Source organism: Macaca mulatta, chromosome 2, assembly GCF_049350105.2.
Source record: "Macaca mulatta isolate MMU2019108-1 chromosome 2, T2T-MMU8v2.0, whole genome shotgun sequence".
NCBI classification, from domain to species: Eukaryota; Metazoa; Chordata; class Mammalia; order Primates; family Cercopithecidae; genus Macaca; species Macaca mulatta.
In genome coordinates this window covers 107,729,985-107,746,026 of record NC_133407.1, presented here as the reverse complement: position 1 = coordinate 107,746,026, position 16,042 = coordinate 107,729,985, and the positions used below count along the sequence as shown (strand labels likewise).

General features: G+C 47.6%; 1 pseudogene across 1 annotated transcript; it reads left to right on the top strand.

Annotated features, from left to right (window-relative positions):
* The first annotated feature begins 5,191 nt into the window (after nucleotides 1-5,191).
* Nucleotides 5,192-14,803, top strand: LOC144339472 (MKI67 FHA domain-interacting nucleolar phosphoprotein pseudogene; annotated as a pseudogene). The gene is made up of 3 exons (XR_013414481.1): nucleotides 5,192-5,428; nucleotides 6,375-6,432; nucleotides 11,898-14,803. The product of XR_013414481.1 is annotated as an MKI67 FHA domain-interacting nucleolar phosphoprotein pseudogene (transcript).
* The last annotated feature ends 1,239 nt before the right edge of the window (nucleotides 14,804-16,042 follow it).

Below are 16,042 nucleotides of genomic sequence, written 5' to 3'. Positions count from 1 at the left end.
GGAGTGAGCAAGCCAGTCTGTCAAGCCTGCTCAACCTACAGGCTGTGACAAAGCACTGGGAACAAGAGGCAGCATGGAGGTCAGCCCCGGGCTGGGGTCAGCTGATCCTGAGGGCCTGGCTGCTTCTGAGGGTGGCAGAGGGCAGGGCCCAACAGCTCCACAGGGTGGGCAGGAGGACGGGTGTGCACTCCCTGTGCCCCTTGCAGGGTGGCCTTGATGAAGTCCTTGGTGTCACTGCTGGTGGGCACTCATGACGTGCTCCAGGACATCCACCTGTGCATGGCCACATGGTCAGCAAACAATGGAGAGCAGGCCAGGCTGGAGGACAGAGGGAGGGCCGGAGCCTGCAAGGTCATCTGGGCCCTGGGACTTGGAGGCAGGGGCTGTGGGTCTCTTGGGCAGAGTGACTGGGACCAGGGCCTCCAGTCCTAACCTGGCTTGGGCTCTTAAGCCTCATGCTCCTCCAACCCACAAGAACCCCAGCAAGTGTCATAGAGCTGCCCAGAGGGATACAAGCCCAGCCTGCAGCAGGAATCTGAGTTCACCCTGGGGTGGGGATCAGGGCTCAGTGTACACCAGCAGAGTCTCTAGGGCAACAAATCCCCTGGACAGGCCACCTAGAGCCTTTGTGGGACAGCATGGCTCAGTGCTCTGCCCTGTGGCCTGGCAGGGCCTCTTCTGCTGACAGTGGATGTATGAAAAAACCTGGGCAGCAGTTTCCTATTAAAGTTGGCCTTGTTGCCCATTTCCAAGACAGTTATCAGTTTGAGCTCTCAGGATCTCTAATCTGAAAACGCAACCGACAGTGGGTGTGGCCCCCCTTCACGTGGACCTGGTGCCCTGTGTTGGATGACAGGGGCCTTGCAGTTAATAAAACAGTAACTTCTCCCCAGGCCAGAATATGTTTGTGTGTTTGGTAGGGAAAGGGTAGGGAGGATGGAAGTGGAATGAGTAGGGATCTGTGGGTGATCTCATTCTTCCACTCCCTAAAGGATGAGGAGATGGAGGGTCATAGGTGGAGAGATTCTTTAGCCACACAACTGTGAAGAGAGGGGCTATTTGGTCATGGAATTCACATTCTGCCCCCAGTGGCAGGAGTGGGAACTGGGGGGATCTTGGGAGTTGAGTGTCCTTGGGGATCACAGACCATAGAGACAAAAGCTGTCAGGCCTGGGCAGGGAGAGTGCCCAGGCCATGCATTCAGCTGACTTGCTCCTGGGGGTTTGGTCTGAGATTCCACTCAGGTGAGCTGAACTTGCTGCATTGTGGCTCTGATAGGGTGATGTTTTGAGTAAAGCCCAAATCTCAGGTTTTCATGTCTCCCAGGCAGAATTTATGTCAGGGGGAAGTGGCCTGTTTGGGGCAGAGATGAGGGAAGGGTGAGGGGGTTCCAGGTCTGTATTAGTCTGTTTTCACACTGCTGATAAAGACATACCCAAGACTGGGTAATTTAGAAGATGTTTAATGGACTCACAGTTCCACATGGCTGGGGAGGCCTCAGAATCACGGGGGAAGGGGAAAGGCACATCTTACATGGTGGCAGACAAGAGAGAATAAGAGCCAAGCAAAAAGGAAACCCCTTATAAAACCATGAGATCTTGTGACACTTATTCACTACCACAGAACAATGTGGGGGAAACCACTCCTGTGATGCAATTATCTCCCACCTGGTCCCTCCTACAACGCATGGGGATTATGGGAACGACAATTCAGGATGAGATTTGGGTGGGGACACAGTCAAACCATATCAAGGTCATCTGAGAGTTGTGCCCCAAGGAGGTGATATCTGGGGAAGAGCTGAGTGTCCTGAGGCTGCCAGGTCTGGAGGAGGAGACACAGGGTCTGGCAGGGGCTATCCCGCAGGGACCATGGGGTCAGTGGGGAGCTCAGTGGGGAGCCCCAGGGGCAGATTTCAGTTCCATTCGGAGGAGGTTTTGCTTGTTCAGAGCTGCACCCCACCTTGTGAGCTGCCTGGTGAGTGAGTGAGGGCTCCATCACTGCAGGCATGCAAGCAGAGTCTGGGCAAGCCCTGCTAGGGCCTCCCAGGCTGCAGATGGCTGCAGGGTCCTACTGACAACACACTCCTACCAGGGCTGGGGGTGGCCTGAGCCAAGCACCCTCCTGTCCAGGGGCATCCAGGCGCCGTCCTTCCCTTTCCCCCCAGCTGCTGGGTATGCGTCTTCAGGTGTGGCTAAAGGACGGGGCGTTTAGGGAGAGACCCAGTCCTCTGCCCCGGGCCACCTTATCTGCTCCCTCACCATCTCTAGTGCCTTCTGACTCAAGGACTACTCTCACATCTGCTCTTTCCCAGCTCCGTGCCTCTCCCCCAGCCACTCAAGTGACTTCTCCCATGTAAAATGCTCCCTCTTGCTTTCCTTTGCAGGCCTGGAGCTAAGGACAAGTTCCCCTGGGTCAGAGCTCCATGCAATGCAGTTGCAGAGTTTGTGTGCGTGGCTCTGAGGGCTGAGGTGGGGCACAGGAGGAGCCACTGGGTCCTGAGGCATGGGGAGGGCATTCTGGAGGGCAGGAACAGCTTGAGCAAAGCTATGGAGGCCAGAAGCTGAAATGGAGCAGGTCAGGGTGCTGGCTGGCCGAGCAGGTCCAGCTGCAGATATGGGCAGGAAGAGGTGAGGTGGGAGTGGGAGGTTTTTAAGAGACCCATTGAGGAGCTGCAACTGTTTCTTCCATCCTGGGGAGCCACACAGTGTGTTTGAGCAGGGTGTGCAGTTCTGAAAGTGTGAAGGGTGGGCAGGGGAGCGCTCACGGGCTGAGATGGTGTAGATATCTGCAGGGACAGGCCATCTGCACAGGTAGATAGAGTGGGGGAGAGAGGGTGGGAAGCTGGGGCAGAGCCTGGAGTGATGGGCAGGGAGCAGGATGGAGAGGGGTGGGGACAGTCTCCTTGGCTTCTGTCGCTACACTCTTCTTGAACAGGCCCTCCAGCAGCTCCTTTGACACCGAGGCTCTGGTGGAGGAAAATATTGGTGTGGCTGGAACCTGATCTGGTCCTTGTCCTCCAAACACCTGTGGCCTATGGTGGGCAGACCTCAGAGTGTTCTTTGCTGTGGGTGAGGGCTTTGCTGGGAAGTTGGTGTTCAGGTGCCTGGTGGTGGCCAGGGAGGGGCACCGGGACAGTGGGCCAGGAGCCCCTAAGGGGATAACCCTAAGGACTATCAGCACCCTCAGCATGGAACTGGGTCTTGCCCCCCGAAAATGAACTCAGCAAGGCAGGGACACTCACTTCCGGGCTCTCTGCTAGAAACTGAAGGTGCCCGTGACCCTCCCATGACCATTCCCCAGTGAGGCTTCCAATGCCTGCTGGGCCAAGCCAAGAGAAGACATTCAGAGGGTCCTCGACAAAGGATGTTAAGGCCCTCCAGAGGGCATGACTCCCCTTTGATCCCCAGGGCCCCTGTTCCTACCCTGTGCCAGGTCCCTGTGGGCTGGAGTTGGCTTTAGTGATGGCCTGACGCTGAGCCATGCTCCCTGGACCTGCATGTCCCCATCGGTGACCTATATGGATGGGGGGTCGAGGGGTGGGGAGAGGGGGACCCATGAACTCGGGTCACTTGGATACCAACCTCAGGGACAAGGGCAAGTGGCCCTCGGGAGCCTGTCACAGCCATCAGGCACACTGATCGTGTGAACCTGTCTCACATGTTTACTGAGAACCTACTACGTGTTGGAGAAATAAGGCCAGAGACATCCACATGTGTCCAGCTGGGTGGCCATCAAGGCCCTGAGATGCTCTATGGTGACTGATTTGCCTCCCAAGTGATGGGATTACCACATTCTGACTCTGATGAGGCGTCTGGTAGCCAGAAAGTTCTTCTTTCTGTCTTACCACTGCCTTGCCTGCTTGGGCTTAAGCCAACATTAGGGAAGCTGGTCAACCATTCAGGATGAAAGACATTCTAACCTCAGGCTGTTGGGGGAAGATGGCTTCATGAACATCCAAGTTCTCTGTTGTCCCACTGCTGAGCTCACCTTTCCCCAAGGAAGTGGTTCTGGTCAGACCAGAGAGTTCCAGCCATCCCAGGTGATGGCCTGGGACAGAGGCCCCCAGTGAGCCCCAGGCCCAGATGGGCTGGCCCTACAGATCAGACAATGGGGAGGGCCCTGGGTTGGGACACATCAGATGGCCCTGGCTGGCTCCTGTTGCAGTGATCCCTGGCCCTGGGTTTGAGGGATGTGGGAAGTCCAGCCCAGTCCCTGTAATACGTGCGACGTCGCCTTGCCGGTCTGGTACACAGGGCCCTCTGCATGGTTTCCTTGAACATGTGGCCTCCATCCTGTGGTGACCTCTCTGCCTGGGGCCATGCTGGGTGTACAGTCATTAGTGAGCAGAGCATCGAGTTCTGGAGCCAGTAGGCCTTGATTTGGGGCCCGGCTTCTTCACTTCCTGGCCAGCTAAGCTGAAGATGGGGATGGGTGGGTGGTCCCTGCTCTCTGCCCACCCTGGAGGCTGCAGCAACGACTCCATGGAATGAGGTGTACAAAAGGGGAGCCCAGCCCTGGCTGAGGAGGGAAACAGATTCCTAGAGCTGGGGGCTTGCTGTATGCAGCCCTGCGGTGCTGAGGCCACCTGCCCAAGAGGGCCATTGCTCCTCCCTCCCTCTGCTGCTGAGAGTCTCTCTGGGCTCAGCATGGGGAGGCAAGATGTCTGGAGCCCAGCCCTCAAAGACTCCTGCCTGGCCCTCTGGCTAAGAGACATCTGGAGAGAGTGAGTGGGTCTTGCCCTGACCCTCATAAATGGGGGGCTACCTGCTGCTCTGACCCAAGGAGACTACTCTGTGGGGGCAGCTCCTCCCTGTGCCCAGTGCCTGTGCCATCTCCTGTTCCAGGCCCACATGGGGGATGCGCTAGGACACCTCCCTGGACTCACTTTGGATTTTGGCTGGTGAGAGACAAGGGGGCCTGGTGAGGCAGTCTTGGGATGGGACATGGGCCCTGCCCTGAGGTTGCACAATGGGAGAGGAGGGGTTAGCCAGATAAGCTGTACCTCGAACCATGTGGAGCCAGACGTCACCCCGTGGGCTGGAGAATGTGACTGTGCATTGTTTCTGACTGAGAAGGGACTGGGAGACACACCCAGAACAGAGCACTCGACGGTCACTCTAGGGACCATGGACCACTGGAGTGAGAATGGCAGGGCCCAGTTAATAACGGCTGCTGGCTCCATTCCACACGAATGCCCATCACCTCCCTCAACTTCACGGCAGAGCTCACACGCCACAGACACCCTCCTTTCAGCAGCCAGGCCATAAGTGTTTCCCACCTGCCAGTTTATAGCTGGGCTGGACACAGTGAGGCCCCAGCCATCCACACCACACGACTGTACAACTCTTCCCTCTGGAACACATTGGGGTTACCCCGACTGGGGAGAAACATCAGCTGCAGAGCCTGTGCACCTTACTTTGAGGAAGAGGTGGGCTGCTAAGGCCAAGGTCACGAGGAGCAAGGCTGCTATCTCTCAGCACCGAGGATGACAGCAGTCACTACATTTTGCATTTTAAATGATCAAGCAACATGCGAGCAGGAATTCAAAGGCTGAGGGCACATAGGCCTCTAGCTGGGGAGTGCCCAGGAAGGAGCCAAGCCTGGCCTCCCACTCATGGCAGGGGGCATTGCTGAACCAGTGTATCAGTCTGGGTCCAATCAGAAAACAGAAATACACAGTGATTTATTTATTTATTTATTTTTGGGGGGCACGGACTTTCACTCTTGTTGCCCAGGCTGGAGTGCACTGGTGCGATCTCGGCTCACCACAACCTCCATCTCCCAGGTTCAAGCAATTCTCCTGCCTCAGCCTCCTGAGTAGCTGGGATTACAGGCGTGTGCCACCATGCCCGACTAATTTTTGTATTTTTAGTAGAGACGGGGTTTCTCCATGTTGGTCAGGCTGGTCTCAAACTCCTGACCTCAGGTGATTCACCCGCCTTGGCCTCCCAAAGTGCTGGGATTACAGGCGTGAGCCAACACGCCCGGCCAACACACAGTGATTTAAACAGAAGTTTAAGGCCGGGCGTGGTGGCTTATGCCTGTAATCCCAGTACTTTGGGAGGCTGAGGTGTGTGGATCGCTTGATTCCAGGAATTTGAGACCAGCGTGGGCAACATGGTGAAACTCCGTCCCCACAAAAAATACAAAAATTAGCCGGGCGTAGTGGCGTGCACCTGTGGTCCCAGCTACTTGGGAGGCTGAGGTGAGCGGATGGCATGAGGCCAGGAGGTCAAGGCTGCAGTGAGTTGTGACGGTGCCACCACACTCCTGCTTGAGTGACAGAGTCAGAACCTGTCTCAAAAAATTAAAAAAATACAAACATGAGAAGTCTAATATAAATATTGTTAAATTATGTTAAATAATTGTTAAAGGATGTAGACAATCTCAATATTGCACACAGGGCTGCTGGAGAGCCCCCAGGAAAGGAAGGTAAGGCCAGACATATGGCTCACGCCTGCAATCCCAGCACTTTGGGAGGCCGAGGCAGGTGGATCACCTGAGGTCGGGAGTTCGAAACCAGACTGGCCAACATGGTGAAACCTGTCTCTACTAAAAATACAAAAATTAGCCAGGTGTGGTGGCATGTGCCTGTAATTCCAGCTACTCGGGAGGCTGAGGCAGGAGAATCGCTTGAACCCAGGAGGCAGAAGTTGCAGTGAGCGGAGATTGTACCACTGCACTCCTGCCTGGATGACAGAGCAAGACTTTGTCTCAAAAAAAAAAAAAAAAAAAAAAGGAAGGTTAGAAGGGAGTCCCCTCTCCAGGGCCCCTCTTGAGGCCAAGCCACCAAGTGTAGAGGGTTGAGAGTGGTGGCTCTCAAAATCATCCATTCATTTGCTAACCCCCAGAACCTTGATATCACCTCATGTGGCAAAGTATATGATCCAGTGAAGACTCTTGGGAGTTAAGCTCCAGTGAAGCTTGTCATGGGTGATCTGGTGGGCCACAGGCAGCCACACGTGTTCTCATAAGAACCGGCAGAGACACAGGGAGGACACTGGGAAGAGGAGGTGGCTATGTCACCAGAGACAGAGCAGGGGGAAATGCAGCTGCAAGTAAGGGAGTGCCAACAGCTACTAGGAACTGGTGGCAAGAAGCAAAGGAAGGGATCTCACCCAGAGCCCGAGGAGGCTCAGCAGCCCCACTGACACCTTGAGGTCAGATTCGTGGCCCCCAGAGCTGTGAGGGAATCCATTTCTATTGTGTTAAACCACCGAGTTGATAACTTAAGTCAGCCACAGGAAACCAGTGCACTGAGGGAACCCTGCATGACAGTCAGCGTCTGCGGCTGTTATGTCACTGTGTATTGCTTGTTACCTGAATTCCACACTAGGCTGGGATCAAGGGTTGAATCTTTCATGATTTGCTCCATAACCTGTGAGCTTCTTTTCCCACACCAAACTAAGCTTTTTTCTAGAGTTCTACAATTTACAGTTAGTAGACAAGAGTGGTTCTCAAAAATGTAGTCTCTGGACTAGCAGCATCAGCAGAACCTGAGAATTTTTTATAAGTGCAAATTCTCAGGCCCCACCCTGGACCTGGTGAATCAGAAACTCTGGATTAGGGCTCAGCAATCTGTGCTGCAGTAATCCCTCCAGATGTTCAAGAACCTCTGGCATACAGTAGGTAGAAAAATGTGTTTCCTTCTGTAGGTCCAAAGCCAGGGATATCATATGTTCTGTCTTGATATGAAACCATGACATGCAATTAAAACACATAAGTCTCCTTCCTACTCCCACCCTCCATCCGAAGTGTTCTATTTTTATGAGTTAATAAGAAAACAAGTGGCAATCAGAGATTCACTCTAAAAAGTATATTTACAAGTGTCAGTACTCATCCAGCCTGATCTCATACAATACCATTTATACCCTCTTACCTATCACGTTTTAAAAACTTATCTTCACAATGTAAGTCTCAGGCACACTAGCAGTTCTACAATAAAACGCCAAGTAGATTGGAATGTCCAAACTTACTCAGAAGAAAAAGGGAATGATTGGCTGTATTTTCAAATTGCATTCAACCAGAAATGTAAGTTTTGAATTCTTTTCACCTTCACACTTCCAAGTTAATAGAATTAAATCAAAATACTCCATTCTTTCAAAGCCTGTAAGCCAGGCAAAGTTTGACTGTATTACTTCTTGCTTTCAATGGATAGAAAGCAGAATCCTGGTAGGCACGTTTTGTATTGCCTGCAAAGATACAGAACTACACAGTTCCATCTGTTCACTATAAAAAACAAAAGTCCTGTAAACCTCAGATGGTGAGTGTCATACTTCAGCACTAGCACCAAAGCCTCAAACATAAAAGATACCAAGAACTCCACTAGCAAACAAAATGAGCTCTCAGCCGGGAGCAGTAGTTCACGCCTGTAATCCCAGCACGTTGGCAAACCAAGGTGGGAGGATCACTTTATGTCAGGAGTTCAAGACCAGCCTGGGCAGCACAGTGAATTCACATCTCTATAAAAATTTTTAAGAATTAGCTGGGCATCGTGGCACACACCTGTAGTCCTAGCTACTTGGGAGGATGAGGTAGGAAAATTGCTTCAGCTCAGCAGTACAAGGCTGTGGTAGCTATGATCATGCCACTGCACTCCAGTCTGGGTGACAGAGCAAGATCTACATAATTACAGTCTGTCCTGCTCCTGTTTATGTTAAAATGCTTTCAATCAGCAGGATAAAATTTAAGTGAAATGTGACTTTGGAGGTTGGCCAGAAAATAGGCAATAGAGAAACAGGCACTTCCCATAAGGAAAAAAATGACCAATAAGCATACAAAAAAAGATGCAAGGCTGGGTCCCATGGCTCACGCTTGTAATCCCAGCACTTTAGGAGGCCAAGGCGGGTGGAACACCTGAGGTCAGGAGTTCGAGACTGGCCTGACCAACACGGTGAAACCCCATCTCTACTAAAAAATACAAAAATTAGCCAGGTATGGTGGCAGGTACCTGTAATCCCAGCTACTTGGGAAGCTGAGGCAGGAGAATGGCTTGAACCCAGGAGACAGAGGTTGCAATGAGCCGAGATTGCACGGTTGCATTCCAGCCTGTGCGATAGAGCAAGACTCCATCTAAAAAAAAAAAAAAAAAAGTTCCAAAGCACTAGACACCAAAGAAATGTAATGAAAACAATGAGATCTTCTCCTTAAATACCAGTAAAGTGGACAAATGAAAGGGGGACACTGGAGCTCTGCCACTTTGGGAGTATAAACTCTGAACCAATTTTTCTGCAGGATAATTTGAAAATTTCTATGAAAAATCTTAAAAGTGTTTTATGTTATTTTCCTCCAGAAATTCTACTTCTATGAATTCAGCCCAAAAATGCTTGCTTGCATCCATTAAAATATATATATATAAGAAAATTTACTTCTGGGGTGGCAATGATTAACTTAATATACATCAAGCTTTTAAAAAGGATGATGCCAAGGATATATTTACTGCCATAGAAATATGCCCAAAACATAGTGACAAAAGACTATATATTATGATTCTACTTTTTAAAATGTTCAAATGCATAAAGAAGTATAAAAAACAACAAACCAGAATGTTTTGAGTGGCAACATTAAAGACTTTTCTTCATATTTTGTCTTCCAAATTATTACAAAAAGAATGTGATTTTCTTTATAATCAGGGAGAAGTATTATTTTCATTTATTTACATTTAAATTTCTTTCCTTATTTTTTCTCATGTATGTATCACATGTACTCTAGAGTGCCTGAATCCCTACCTCTTGAGGTAAATCAGACCATTTTGGTCTCCATGAACTTGCCTTTTCTGGACATTTCAAATCAATGGAATTATATGTGTTCTCCTGTCTGGTTTTTTTTTACTTCGCTAATGTTTTTGAGGTTGGTCCATGACATATGACAGGTTTTGGTAGTTTGTTCCTTTCATTACTGAGTAGAAGTCCACCAATGGATATAGCATATTTTGTCAGCAGAGAACCTTTTAAACTTCGATTTCAACTTCTTGTGGTCTAAATGAAACCCCTAGAACACAGGACTTCTAGGGAAAGCTGCTGTGCATGTCAAAATAACTACTTAGCAGAACCAGCTTTGTCATCAGGAGCCTGAACTGCTGCAGACATTTTTATAATTTTGCAACTTCTTTTTTCACAAGCAAGTTTTGTTCTACTACTACACATCAGGACTTTTGAAGCATCCGATACGTCCATCTAATAAGTATGAGCATGTGTCTGAGTGGACAAGTGAAACCATCTATGCTACACTGCGTATTTTTTCCTCCTCTAGACTGGACCAGGGAATCTCTCAGCTTTCCAGAGTACGCTTTCCCCACTGACAAAGCCGAACAGTATTAAAGACCCTGCTGCCTTCCTTAGGCAGATTTGGAGGGGAGGCCCAGCAGCAAGGGTGGAGAGGAAAAGGAGAGGGGAGCTTGTGGAACAGGAAGCCCCCGGGGTCCGCGCATGGATCCCCGCCATTGAGGATGTTGTGGATGGGAAAGTGCTGAGGGTGTCCTGAGGCGGCCTAGCACCTCCACTGGGCCCAGAAGGTCTTGACTTTGGAAGCTTACCCATGTTCCAGAAGGGTTGAAAGCTGTTTTTGCTTTTGTTCTTTTCCTAAATAATCATTACTTGGTAGTTACTTATTAGTCTTCCTTTGGGAGAGGGATGGAGCTTTAAAACTGAAGAACATAATTTTCATTAAAATATCAAAAATGGAAAAAAGTTACTTTGTAAACAATTTGCTCTACAAACCAAATGGTAGCTGTTGAGAATCTCAATAAAAGGTTAAGTGCATTTGCTGCTGTTAGAAGAAACAAAGAAAAAAATTAGAATAAAGAAAAGGTGCATTTGCTGGCAGTGGTACCATTAGCCTCAGGTTGGGTCACTGTGTCATCATACTGTGGTGGGGGGTATGTGTGGTGTGTATGTGTGAAACTTTTCATCTCAGGATGGATCATAATCTTAGCTGCAGTTTTCCTTCCAAACAGGGTTAAAAAGTAGGAAAACATGGGCTTGGAAGTGACAGACCTGAGTGAACCAGCCCAGCTTAAAGAAAAATCCAATAAAACTAACTTTTAATAATCCTGAGGTTGGTTTTTGAAACAATAGATACAATGATTTACTTTAAGCATCTGGTTATGATTTTGAATTAGTAATACATACTGTCTCAACCCCCTTTTTCTTCTTATGGAAACAGAGGTTTCACCCAGAAAACCACAAAACAGTGATTTTTTTTTTTTATGACAGGGTGTCACTCTGTCATGCAAGCTGCAGTGGAGTGGTGGATCTCAGCTCACTGCAGCCTCAACCTCCCACCTTAGCCTCCCAAGTAGCTGGGACCACAGGCGCCACCGCGCCCAGCTAATTTATTTTATTTTGTGTACAGATGGAGTTTTGCCATGTTGCCCAGGGTGGTCTCAAACTTCTAGGCTCAAGTGGTTCACCCACTTCAGCCTCCCAAAGTGCTCTGTCTACAGCATCAGCCACTGTGCCCAACCTGCAGTGACTGTTTAAAACATAAGTTCAAGCATCTGGTCTTAACTCCTTTAATTGGAGGTATCTCTTCTCTCATTTTTCTCATCTTTGGTGTTCCCCCAGAGTTCACTGCTGACTGAATGTACAACATATATTTCAAAGTCAAGGCTGGACTGGGTGCAGTGACTCATGCCTATAATCGCAGGACTTTGGGAGTCCAAGGCAGGCAGATCACTTGGGTCCAGGAGTCCTAGACCAGCCTGACCAACAGGGAGAAACCCTGTCTCTACAAAAAATATAAAAATTAGCCAGGTGTGGTGGTGCATGCCTGTAATCTCAGCTACTCAGGAGGCTAAGGCAGGAGAATCACTTGAATCCAGGAGGTAGAGGTTGCGGTGAGTCGAGATCATGCCATCGCACTCCAGCCTGGGCAACAGGAGTGAAACTCCATCTCAGAAACGAACCAAATACAAAAACTAGAACAACTTTCTTCTGGAGTAGTCTATGTGTGCCACCTACCTAACCTACTGAATGAAACCCAGATCCTTTCCTATTTCTCCCAGTTACAAGGCACTGTTACAAGGTTCAGACTATCTAGAAATAAAAGGCCGGGAAATAGCAAACGCTATGCGTTTGTGGAGTTTAAGTCTGAGGATTTTGCCAAGATAGTTGCTGAAACAATGAACAACTAACTACCTGTTTGGTGAAAGACTCTTGGAGAGTCATTTTATGCCACCTGAAAAAGTATAGAAAGAACTCTTTCAAGACTGGAATATTCCATTTAAGCAGCCATCATATCCATCAGTGAAATGTATAATTAGAATCAGCACTTACACAAAAGCTACGGAAGGAGGAGCGATTTAAAAAGAAAGGATTACTCAGGAAGAAATTAGCTTAAAAAGGAATTGGTTATGATTTTCCTTCTTTGATTTTACAGAAAATGGAAAGTATTTCAAAAATGAATTGTCAGATGTCTACAATAGCCCAGGTTTTATGTAAGAAGAAGAAAAAGGTTTTAGGCACTTCTGACACTCCTGAGAAGACAGTGGATATCTACGGCCCCACATTGGTTTGTACATCAATATTTTTAAAGAAACGAAAATCTGAAGTGGCTGAAATGAATGATGATGATGAAGATAATGAAATAGTTTTCAAACAGCCCATATCCTGTGTAAAAGAAGAAATACAAGAGACTCAAACACCTACACATTCACAGAAGACAAAGAAAAGCAGTCAGTGATACTCAATGTATATAGATTTCTTCTGAAAAATATTTTCATGAGAAAAATACAAAAAATTAACTGGGCAAGTTGGCTCACACCTGTAGTCCCAGCTACTCGGGAGGCAGAAGTGGATCACCTGAGCCCAGGAAGTTGAGGCTACAGTGAGCCGTGATCACGCCACTGCACTCCAGCCAAGTCAAGTCATTACATTTATCTTGACCTATTCTAGGCTGGCTTAAGTGGAATTTGTATTAAGAATACAACAGGCAACCTCACAGACATCTAAGTACAAAACTCTAAATATGACCACACCATGGAAGGCCTGCCTGGGCTGGGAGGTGATTTTCCTCTCCTGCATGCCTTCACTCTGGACTTCTGCTCCATGCTTGTGCTCTGCTCTGCAGATGAACATTCAGCACGTGCTCCAGGCTCCTCCAGCCTCTGAGGCTTTGGCTTGCCCTGACAGTACCCCTGGTCCCAGTGTTACTGGACCTTTCCATACAGATGCTCCTCTACAAAAAATCTATTGAAAACTCTCTGTGTCATTTCCAATGAGCAGGAGAGAGAATCTGATCTGCCTAGCAGTGAGGGTGGGAGTTCCCTAGTTGTCCCTGGATTTGTAGTGCTGCCCTTTCCAGAGACTCGAGGAGGGGCCAGATATCCAAAAAGAGGGTGCGGGTGGGGAATCAGTAATACAGTCTACTTCAACAAGAAAGTAGAAAGTAGAGGTGGTGGCTCATGCCTATAATCCCAGCACTTTAGGAGGCTGAAGCAGGCAGATCACTTGAGCTCAGGAGTTTGAGGCCAGACTGGGCAACAGGGCAAAACCCCATCTCTACTAATAATACAAAAAGTTAGCTGGGTACTCCCAGCTACTTAGGAGGCCGGGGTGGGAGCATTGCTTGAGCCCAGGAAGTAGAGGCCGCAGTGAGCTGAGATCATGATGCCACTGTACTCCAGCCTGGTCGACAGAGTGAAACCCTGTCTCAAAAGTAATCAAACAAACAAAAAGGACAAAGTGGAAGCATTTGTATGCAAGACTGAAGTCATGCTTTCCATCTATTTTTTTTTTCACCTTTCCTTTTTTCTAAAACACTGTATCTTAAGCTTTTCCCGATGTTATCAAGTACTCATGAGCATTATTTGAATGGTTGTATCAGAATCCATTATCTGGACTCATTGTCATTTATCCATCTGCAGTTGCTGGACATACTGCCCTTTCTGCCACACTCAGTCACCCTTCTGACTTTACACTGTGTCCAGTTATCTACTAATACACATACTGGTCATTTAGGACTTAAAGTTAAGAATAGTTATTATGGTTTCTAACACTTCAAAAAGAATGTATCTTCCTAAAAATGGTTTTAAATGGTGGTTATACTTTTAAAGCAAAATAGACAAATTGATGTTGAAATTAATGTTTTGCTTTCGTCTTGTATCTATTTTCACTTCTCTGTCATTTTGATGGAGAAAGTTTCATGTGGAAGGATTTTTATTTTAAAACAGAAATAGCATATGACATGAGAATGGGAACACTGAAAGGTTCAACTTTCTAGTTTACTAAGTTTGTCACAAAAGCTACTGACAGTTAATCATGATTGACCTGTATTGAAAGTGAATTAACATCATGTACAACTTAAGCACTATACTTTCTATCGGATATAGAAAAATAGGTGACGTGTTTGTAAAAGTATTGGGCTAGGAGTCAGGAAGCATGACTGTTAGTCCCAATTGTGCTTCTTCAACTGAGCACCCCTAGGCAATAATTCCGCAGCTATTTCTTAAATACCGAATGAATTTCAGGCTTTGTAGTTGGGCTGGGAATATAGACATAGATACTGCATTCATGATTCTCCAAGGCTCCCTTCCTCACCCGGCTCACAGTGAGCTTTCTTATGCATTGTGTAAATCTGTCTCCTAACAGGCCCCTACTCTGTCTCCAACCTGCTTCCCAGGGCAGTTGTGAGGATCAAGTGAGGGAGAATATGTGTGAAAGCAAATTATAAATGATTTTAAAATGTAATAAAACTATGATCCATGGAAAATTATTTAAAGATCCTTAGAATTTTAAATAAACAGTACATTAGGCCAGGCTCTGTGGCTCACACCTGTAATCCCAGCACTTTGGGAGGCTGAGGCGGGCAGATCACGAGGTCAGGAGATCGAGACCATCCTGGCAAGTACAGTGAAACCCGTCTCTACTAAAAATACAAATTATTCACTGGGGGTGGTGGCGTGTGCCTGTAATTCCAGCTACTCAGCAGGCTGAAGCAGGAGAATCGCTTGAACCAAGGATTCAGAGGTTGCGGTGAGCCGAGATCAAGCCACTGCACTTCAGCCTGGTGACAGAGCGAGACTCTGTCTCAAAAAACAACAACAACAAGAACAAGAAGTACATTAACCTGAATTCTCTCTGGTTTTGATTTTAAATAGATATGAAAATTTTTCAATGGACCACTGAGATGGTTGAAAATCTTGGCTTGATTATTCTCCAAGAGAATGATACAGTGGTTTGCATGATTAATTTTCCAAAACTGCTAGCAAAAGAAATCAAAACCTTTTTTGAGTTGCTGTATAATGGAGAAACGTTTTATGTGTTCACTAACAGCTTGCCTTTGTTTGATTCCAGCTGCAGCATATCGTGAGTGATGAGATCTGTGTGGAGGTGACTGACCTTTACCTGGCAGAAAATAATAATGGGGCCACCGGAGGCCAGCTGAACACACAGAACTCAAGGAGCCTCCTGGAATCAACGTATCAGCGGAAAGCTGAGCAGTTAATGTCAGGTGAGAATTGATTTAAGGTGAGATTTGCTCAGGTAGTCAAAGAACTTGCTGGTGACAATGTAAGTTGTTAGGATTCTCTGAACCAGAAGTTAAAGCCGGGGTACTCTGACCTCGTGATTTTACTCCTGGAACTTTTTTGGGTTCCTAATGAGTTCACGAGAGAAATACAAAGTGGAAGTAACTATCTTCCTGGACAATCTACTTTGTTTCTTTCTTCCTTTAAAAAAGAAAAACAAACAAACTAGTTATATATGTTTTACAATTTTGTATTCTTCTTTTTCTCTGAATATTTTTCATAGTATGCTTTGTAAATATTATTGTTAGAAAAACACTGGCACATGAAATCCATGGTCATGGTCATTATAGAAAATAGGCCTGGCACACACGGCTCACACTGGTAACCCCAGCACTCTGGGAGGCTGAGGTGGGTGAATCACTTAAGACCAGCTTGAGCAACATGGCAAAACCCATCTATGCAAAAAATGCAAGAATCCAAAAATTAGCCAGGTGTGGTGGCATGTGACTGTAATCCCAGCTACTCAGGAGACTGAGGTGGGAGGATGGCTTAAGCCTGTGAGGTCAAGGCTACAGT